The sequence below is a fragment of the Furipterus horrens genome, unplaced genomic scaffold (assembly GCF_987537825.1).
Source record: "Furipterus horrens unplaced genomic scaffold, mFurHor1.1.pri manual_scaffold_6, whole genome shotgun sequence".
NCBI lineage: Eukaryota > Metazoa > Chordata > Mammalia > Chiroptera > Furipteridae > Furipterus > Furipterus horrens.
Window position 1 is genome coordinate 68,549,303 of NW_028327176.1, and position 9,645 is coordinate 68,558,947.

Consider the following 9,645-nt stretch of genomic DNA (forward strand, 5'->3'; position numbering starts at 1 on the left):
CCACCTCCCCCAAAGCGCCTAGTCTATCTGTACCCGATTAACTCACTCCAGGGAGGCGATTCCAAATAACTGAAAGTTATCAACATTCACTTAACTAGAATTATCAAAGTATAAAACTTTTAAAGTTTAAATCTATTTGATGAAAATCTCTCAAAACTGCAAAACACCTTTTGATGCATTATGGTCTTGCACTGAACCTGTTTTTGGCTGACCCAGGCCCTACCACATACCACCTGCTTAACTGGGATCACCCATAACCCCGGGACAGGCAGGCAAGCCCTGCTCCCGTCTGGACCAGCTGGGAACAAAGTGGAGGCCTCATGGCGTGGGAGCTGGCCGCCCCTGCAGCGGTGCTGGACTGCCTGTCCCCTCCGCCCCTTACTTCAGTAGCATGTGCCATGTTGTCCTACCTGACGTTTCCCTACCACGCTTTCAGGTTTCCTCTGGTTTTTACCTAATAAAAGTATTTCACGCTGTATGTCATCTTCTGGAACTTACTTTTTTTTTAAAAGAGGGAGGTAAAGTTCACATAACAAAAAAACGAAGCATTTTAAAGTATTCAACCCAGTGGTCCATGGTCCTGGGACTTAAGCTTGTCACCCGGTGTTACCTGGCTAGGGTGCACCCACACTGTTGCATGTCCCAACAGCTCACACATTCCAACCCGTGTGACACTCCACTGTGTGACATCCCACAGCTCACTGCACCGTCACTGCTTCGTCTACGAACATTTTGCACCTCCAGCATCGCACAGAAATGCACGTCTCTCAAGGACAGAATGCACAGTGCCACCGCAGGACCGCAGGGAACTGAATCACTTGGTTTTCAAAGGGAAGCTAATCGGCTCTCCCACATGGATTACCAGTGTTTGCATCCTCCCCAGGAACGTGGACAAGACGCTGTTGCGGCACAGCCTCTCTGGCTCCCGACACTGTCACAGCACTCACCTTCTGTCACCTGGGGCGTGTAAGCCCGAATCCCGCCGTGGTCCAAACCGGCACCTCCTACCCGTTCATTTGCACGTCCCCAATTTAATCACTGATGAAGCCAATGGGGTCTTTCTAGGGACACTGGCCAAACTGCTTTTCTCTGTTATGAAAATGCCTTCCCAGCTCTTGCCCGTGTCTAGAGTTGTTCGCAAACCTCACACTGACCAGCACCACCTTTTGTCGGTTACACGTCACAAGCAGCTTCTCCTGGCTGCGACTTCATGCAGGAAGCATAAAAATCTATGTTCAAACCTCCTAGGAATGGAAATGGACACCGATTATTCTGAGTCCGGGCACTTTCATTTGACTATTAAGACCTTACTTGTTTTTGCCCTTTTAAAAGTATAATATATCTTTTGATAAACAGAATTTCTTAATCTCTGTAAAGTCAAATCTGCTGTCCTGTTCTTTTACAGTGACCATTTGGGGTGTTAAGAAAATCTTCCTCCTCCAGAGGCAGAATGTGTCATTCACCTGTACCTTCCATTAAACTTCCTCTTTGTCAACACCTGCTCCATCTCAAGTGCATGGCTGCGTATCATTCGGGGTGGGATCTAATCTTGTGGTTCCTCTTTCTACGAGAAGAGCTGTCTACCAAGCCAGCCCTTCCTTCCCCACGGGCACGTGCTGCCAGCCAGCTTACGGAGGCGTCTGAGACAAGGAAGACTCACGTGAGCGAGTTTATACCACACGTTTACTTACAGGACGAGCAGCATAAAAAAGCTACAGATATGGTATCAATTATCCTACGAGTCCAGCACTTTCATTTGAACGTTAAGCCGTGACTACTCAGAAGAAAACCAGAACTCGTCGCCCTCACACGCCCGCCTATGAACTGAGAGGAGTGGTCTGCCAGGAACTGAGAGGTGGTCCCATTCTGCTGTGTGCAGGGATGCCTGGAACACAGGACTACAGAAGAGACAGCTGAGTGACGGGATGCAGCCCCCCTTGCCCCCACTGAAGCCTCTGAGCATTGGCCATCTCCCAACTAACACGACAAACCAGATCCGCTCCCTAACGGACCACAGTGCGCGAACGGACAAACAGAAGAGCAGGTCTGGGACTGGCCTGCGTCTGGCACCTGGCCTGGCACCGGGGAGTGAGTGCCAGCACAAGAGCCCTGCTGCAAACGGCAGCTGGCGCCGTCTGCCTTCCGGCTGACATGAGCGGTTGCACCACCGCAGAATTTTCTCTGTTAGTTTATTTTATAACTTTATTAACACTGATTCAATTTCCCCTAAAGCATTTTCACTGGGTGCCTGCTCTATACCAGGCAGAACTAGAAACCAGAATCAGCGGTGTAGGGACTCAGACTAGGGCCCTGAGGAAGAGGGACAGGGTCAGCTTTGGCTGCTTAGTTCTCGCATGGGAAAAGACACACGCACGCATCTTCTTTTTTAAAGCCTTCATGGTTCTGGTAGCATTTTCAATCCACCTGAGAAACCTTCATCCGCCCCCAACTCCCATCCTCCCCAGCGTCCATGCCAGCCTGGCTCACCCAGCCCTGGGGGCAGAGGGCCAGGACGGTGCTGCCCAAGTGGCTGGTGAACGTGCACCCGGTCGCACGTCTGAACAGAACTGCAGCTCTCACAGAAGGAAACGGAGGGAGGCCTCTGCTAGGATCAGCCACGCGCAAGGGGAATAACCTTTTCACCATACAGGGGCGCAATGGCCACCGCGTGACCACACCACGCTCTCAGAGTTCCATCGCTGCCTCCCGGGGACCCGTGAATTGCCCACGGTAGGAAGCAGCTCCCCGGATTCTGAGAACCCACAGGCCCTCTGCGGAGCCGTTCAGATCACACGGCTCATCTCAGCCTGCGGATCCGGGACACCTCAAGTCCTGGGATGTGGTCTGTTTGGACTTTTTAGTTTCACTTTGACTAGAAAGCCACGTATAGGGCCCTTGTAGAACCGCTGCTACAGCCGCTGACAAAAATAGTGCGCAAGTTCCTCGGGAAAACAAACCATCGAACAAACAAAAACAAGAACCACTACGTCCTCCAGCGACCCCACTGACAGGGCGTTTGCTCAAAGAGCTCAAGGAGGGTCTTGAATAGACATGTGCACAGCAGGCCTACCTCAAGGAACAATTAAAAGCTCAAAAAAAATTCTAACTCTATACCTAAAGGATCTAAAAAAAGGAACAAGAAACAAGCCCAAAGGAGTAGAGGAAAGGAAATCATCAAGATCAGGCCAGAAATAAATAAACGGTATAAAAAAAAAAAGTACAATACAAAGCACATGAAACCTAAAGGTGGTCCCTTTGAAAAAACAAACAAAATCGACAAATCTTTCTCCAGACTCATCCAGAAAAGAAATGAGCCCAGGCCAGAGAGCCCATCGGTGAGAGCGGCGTCCCAATACTCCAAGATCGCGGGTTCTGTCTCAGGTCACGGCACGTAAGACTGGCAACCTGTGAATGAGTAAGTAGGTGGAACAATCAATTGATGTTGCTCACTCCCCCCACCCCCGCGCTTCCTTCTCATCTAAAAGTCAACTAGAAAATAAATAAAGAGACAGGAACCCAATAATTAAAATCAGAAACAAGAGGAGAAGTAACAACGGACCTCACGGAAGTACTAAGGATGACAAGAACACATCACCAACAGCCACATGCCGAAACACTGGACAGTCTGGACCCAACGAATATGTTCCTAGACACACGCCACCTTCCAAACTCGATCAGAAAGAAGCAGAAATGCTGAAGAAATTGATCACAACGAATGAAATTGAAGCAGCCATCAAAAACTCCCAAGAAACCAAAGTCCCAAACCGGGTGGCTCACAAGTGAATTTTACCAAACATTCAAACAAAAACTAACACTCATCTTTCTCAAACTTGTCCAAAAAGTCAAGAGAAAAGAAGATTCCCAAACTCCTTTGACAAGGCAGGCATTATCCTCATTCCCAAACCACATAAAGACACTAGAAAGAAAGAAGACTACAGGCAATATCTCTGATGAACATAGATGCTACAATCCTCAGCAAAATTTTAGCAAACCACGTACAACAATACCTTGAAGAGATTATCAACCAATAAATAAATAAATAAATAAATAAATAAATAAATAAATAAATAAATAAAAACGATTATGCACCATAATCAGGTAGTGGGCTTTCTTATATCATTATCCCAGGGATACAAGGTTGGTACAGTATCTGCAAATCAATAAACGTGATACGCCATAGAAACAAAATCGAGTGTTAAATCACATGATCATATCAACAGGTGAAGAAAAAGCATCTAAGAAAATGCAGCGCCCAATGATGACAACATCTCTCAGCAAAGTGCTACGAAAGGGAACATACCTCAGCATAAAGGCCCGATGTGACAAGCTCACAACCAGTAACATACTCGGTGGCAACAAGTCAAAGCGTCTCCCTGCAGATCAGGAACAAGACGGAAATATGCGCTCTCACCGCTCTTACCTGACACAGCACCGGCCGTCCTAGCCGCAGCAACCAGGCGAGGAGAAGAGATTAAAGGCATCCGCATTGGACAGGAGGAGGTGAAGCGGTCGCTATCTGCAGATTCTGTACATAGAGAGCCTCGAGATCTCTCCCAACACTCCCAGAACTGACAGACGCATCAAGTCAAGGAGCCGGATACAAACCAAACAGCCGGAAATCGGTCGCATCTTTAGGCACCCACAACGAACTACCAGAAAGAGAAACCAAGAGAACAACCTCATTGACAACTGCATCAAAAGACAACTACAGACCCAGGAAGAAACCTCACCAAGCACGTAGAAGACCTGCTCGGCGCCAAGGCCAGGTCCTGGCAGCTCCAAGCACCGAGCCCATGAGCGACGCTGCTCCGGGGCTCGCGGTCATCCGATGGAAGTGGCACCGCCAGCACGTCACAGCCACACAGACAGCACTTCCGCTCTGTCTGAGGTAAGGGACGGTTCATAACTTTTCTCTGTGTACTTGGCGGAATGGTGCTCAAAACTGTGGTAATAACGCCTTGTCTCCATACACGCCCCCCTTCCAGAGATGCTCCGGTTCCTCTCTCCACTCGGCAGTGAGAAGGGATAAAGAACGCCGGTGAGTGAAATCAACGCTCCGCATTAGGCAGGGCTTAAAGGAACCTGAGAAACAGAACGTGACTTGTCCAAAGTCCAACGCTTACTCAGCTGTCAAGCCAGAGGGAGTCTAACTTCCCATCAAAGGCTCCGTCGGTGAGAGTGACAACGTCAGGCTGTGACCATGGGCTTTCAGTGTCTGAACCCAGTGAAATCTCCCTGCTCCTCGTGTCCCATGATGCGGGCCAGGGAGCCCCCACAGCTCATCCTCTCCACACGGTGACTCGGGGACCCGGGGCTTCTCAGCTCTGCAGCTGCACCGAGTGCCCTGGAGGCCTGCTGCCCCTCCACACTCAGCTGGCAAGGCCAACAGACAAGCAGCACGCACGACTGACAGACAGGCAATGGGAGGAAGGCCTGGGAGGGCCACTCCCTCTGGTCCCCGCCTCTGGGCAGACCTGGACTGCAGGGCGGGAGGGCTGGGAGATGCAGGACAGCACCACCCCCCGTGCGTCTGTGCACCCGGGATGGCCGCCCACCTTCCTGTCCCTGGGTACGTGCAGCCGACTCCATCCACCTCCTCCAGGAGGAGTGACCGGGGAGAGGAATGAAAGAACGGTACGTCATGCCAACCAACGCAGCCCTTCCAAGGCCCGTGAGTAAAGACAACACTGTCCACTCGTTTCCAGAGACTGTCGGCTCACTGTCCAGACTCACTTTCTTCCCCCCACCCCTTTTCTTCTTCTTGACAAGTGAGAGCACCTCATTCTGGAGCCACCAACGTGGAGCGGGTCCACGGCCAGCCGTCCCTGCACGGATGAGCACCACGAGCTCGGGACAGAACACGGAAGCCGGTGTCCCCAGAGTCGGGAAGGAAGCAGCAGCGTGCTGACTGGGAACGGAAGTCAGAACTGGACAGGTGACTGGCACGGCAGCGAGCAGGTGGGTTTCCTGCGTGCATCTCGGCTCTGTCCTGAAGGCGGTGAGTCTCAGCACGGCTCCACTGCCAGGACAGGACAGGCTCAGAGAGAGCTGGATGGGAGAGGGGCTGTCGGAGCCAGAGGGGTGGCTTCGGGGGACCCTTCCCTCTCCTCTCCCCTTCCTGCTCCTCTCTCGACCCTGCTCCTACCCTGACGCTGTAGCCATGGCCGCTGGGTAAGCTCCTGAATTGCGGAGGAAACACCCGTCTCTGGCTGGCGGGGACCTGGGGGAAATGACCCCCGTGCTCCACCACGTGGGGGAAGCCGGCTCAGTTTTTCTCTTTTTTGCCCTGAAAACCACCCCATTCTGGGAAGCTTCCACACAGCACACGGGAGGAGAGGAACCTGAGATCTCAGAGAAACCAGAGCTTGCAGCCGAAGGACCGGGGAAGGTAGCGGAGAGTCCAGGAGAAGACGCGCTGAGGGTGAGCAGGGCCCCCGCGGGGTGCACCCCGGAGGCCACCGTGGGCGCCCCGCCACGCTGGTGCTGAGGTCATCCGCACAGACTCCGAGACAGACCTGCGATACTGCCATCACAGACTTAACCGGTGGTCTCCTGACCTCTGCCGCGCGGCGGTGGGAAGACAGACCGTGGAACCCCGTTTAGTAAGGGCGTCGGGGCGGCACGTCCATCGGTAGCATAATCCAAAGTCTGGAGGGAGAAAGTCCTGGGACTGGAACGGGCACAGAGCTCCGCGGGAGGAGGCCGGAGCTCCGGAGCACCAGCCTGCAGTCCCGCCACGCCCTCGATTCTATTTCTGAGGACAGGTTTATTTTTACAAATAAATCTATTTTTCATTCACCTTTTTAGTGGTTTCCTATGTTTCCTATGTGAAAGACTCAATTTCTTGCCTGAAAGGTACACCTAAGCAACAAAGAGCAGCTTTCAGCCCTCGAGGGGCTGGGGGAGGGGGTGCTGATTCAGCATGAGTTTCTTGGATTCCTTCATCCATCCACCCACTCGGCCACGCTGTCCTGCCCCCTGCGCACCTATCGTGAGTGCATGGCCCCAGGTGATGTCCCGTGGGCATTCTAGCACAAGCAGCTGCCACAGCCTCCGGGCCAGAGAAGGAGCGGCCGTTCTGGTCCAGCCGCTCCAGCCAGCCCCACGCAGCCCCACAGATGCAATGGCCCTGAGACACCGCTCACTGGGGCTGGAGCGGGACACCTGGGGAGCAGACCCCTGCTTTCTGTTCTGGCCACAGCCTGCTCACCGCCCTGAGAGCGGGGAAGCGTCCCCCTGAGAGAAGCCTGGCCCCACACCGAGGGCCCCCAGGCCCCGGCTTCGGGGGGAGTGCACGAAAGCAGGGTGTCCTCAATTTTTCCCCTTGTACAGATGAGGAAACTGAGGCACAGAGACCAAAGGGGCCTGGCCCAGAGTCCACAAAGTCCAGATGGACCAGGACTGTGGAAGGGGAGAGAAGGAGGGAAGAGGGAAGGAAGAGGAAAGGAGGACCCTGGAGCCCAGGCTGGCGTGGGCAGCAGGAGCGGGGAGATGCCCAGCCGCTGCCCCTGGCCTGCCTCTGTGCCCAGGCCTGGAGGTGGGGCGCCCGGGGAGCCACCCTGGCCCCTTCTCCCTGGGGCCTGGGCCCTGGCTGGGGCTGCTCTGTGCCCCTGTCCTCTGGTGGCACACGGTCTGGAAACGCTTCCACACCCCCACACCCCAGGCCCGGCCAGGCCCGGCCCGGACCCTCCCCCACTTCTCAGGGAACCTGTGGGTGTCAGGTCAGCGACGCACCCACTGTGCACCAGGGCCTGAGCCGGAGATCAGAAAGGAAGGAAACGACCCTGTCTCTGAGAGCGCATGGCTTAGCAGGAAGGCAGAGGAGGAAACTGACCAGGACCATCTCAAGAGGTGGGGGCCAGGGTGGGGGAGCTCAGCTGTCCCACAGCAGGGCTGGTTGAAAGCAGGGAAGCCCGAGGTAGGGGCCTGGAGGGGCCCCGGGGTGCTCTCCCACACTGGCCTGCCTACGGACACAGCCCCTGGGCAGAGGGGGCTCCGCCGCTTTGCAGCAGGGACCACAGAGGAGCCTCTGGGCTGTGGGGGGAGGGGCGCGAAGGGTCCCACTGCTCGGGGTCCTCCCCTGGCCTCACACTGGACACAGGCTGACGGTTCAGGTGAGGTTTTGGAGCCAGACTGCCCGGGACCTCGTGACACCGTGTGCCCTGCGCAGGCACTCCCTCTGCGGGGGGCCTCAGGTTCCCCACCGGTGAGATGGGAAGAAGACGTCAGGTTCTGACATCACTCTGTCCCTCAAACTGTCCTCGGGAACCTCAAACAGAACCAGAGGCGGTAGCTGGGTGTGGGACAGCTAGCAAGGGGATTCAGGAGGGCCCCCCCACACCGCCGGCCCCACCGCAGGCCGCCAGCCACACAACGTCCCAGAGCTGCACCCACTACCAACACTGCAAAGAGGAAGAAACGAGCGAAAACTCAAACGCGAGGAGCTGAGACCACCAGGGCCGTCACAGCCTGGGGGTGGAGGTCCCTAGGCCCCATGAGAAGCGACAGCAAGCAGGGTCAACTGGCCACCAGAGGCCACACGGCTGGCGCATGGGCACGGGAGACAGGAGGCCCATCCCGGTGGGAACCAGTCTGCGGTCAGGACCCTCTCCCTCCGTGACACACAGGTGGGACAAAAGAGTCAAAGGGTGGTTTTCATTGGTGCACTGATGTACTGGAGATGTTGTGAAGAGGTTTGAGGAAGCCTATGTGGGTGAATCAGTTTTAACACCCAAATGAAATGTCATGATATCAGAAGCGTGCGCCCTCCTAAGCTCCTCTGTGGCCCTGGCTGGGCCTGGGTCTCAGGGGCGGGGTCTGCACAGTCCACCTTTCAGGGGCTGAGAGGGGCTGGGAGACAAGAGGGGCGAACGAGAGCACCGTTGTGTTTCGGGACATACTCAGAGCCATGAAAACACAGGCTTAGGTGATGTGACTAGGCAGTGAAGGGGACCACACTGGTTTTCTACTACGGCCCTAACACAGGGCCTCAGACGCAGCGGCCACACCACACAGCGTGCGCCGGGTTGCAGGTGCCATGGGGTCAGAGAGCCAAGGCGGGTTCATTGGGTGCGCTCCGCCCTGGAGGCAGACTCACGGGAACAGTTCCCTCCCAGGGCCAGGCCGACTCTGTGTCAATTACTCAACTCTCAACTGTAGCAGCTTACTCGATATACAGGTGGGGACAAAGAAGGTGTACAGTTGTAAGCAGGTGAAACAGTTTATTCTTGTATTATTATTTATTAATGCAGAAAACAGAGACATCAGTCTTGGTAATGATATTTTTAGATTTGACAGTAAAAACAAAAGTTACAAAAGCAAAAGTAAACAAGTGAAATTATGTTCATTCGACAAATGAAAATAACAAATTTGACATAATATTAAACTTCCAATGCTTAAACAATACAGTACTTATAATAAAAGTCTAAAGATAGAATGCTACAAGCATCGGTTTAGTTGTCTAGGCTTTTTTTCTTTTTTTCCTGTTTCGTTAGACTTAGCTCCACTTGCCTAATGTTTGTTATCTTGTGGGTGCAGGATGGTTATTGAATATGCAGGCATTTACACAATCAAAGCACCAAGGAACTAAAAAAAGGCACCTCCCATCCTACTTGTCTCTTTTCCAGAATGTAAAACTTCTTAAAG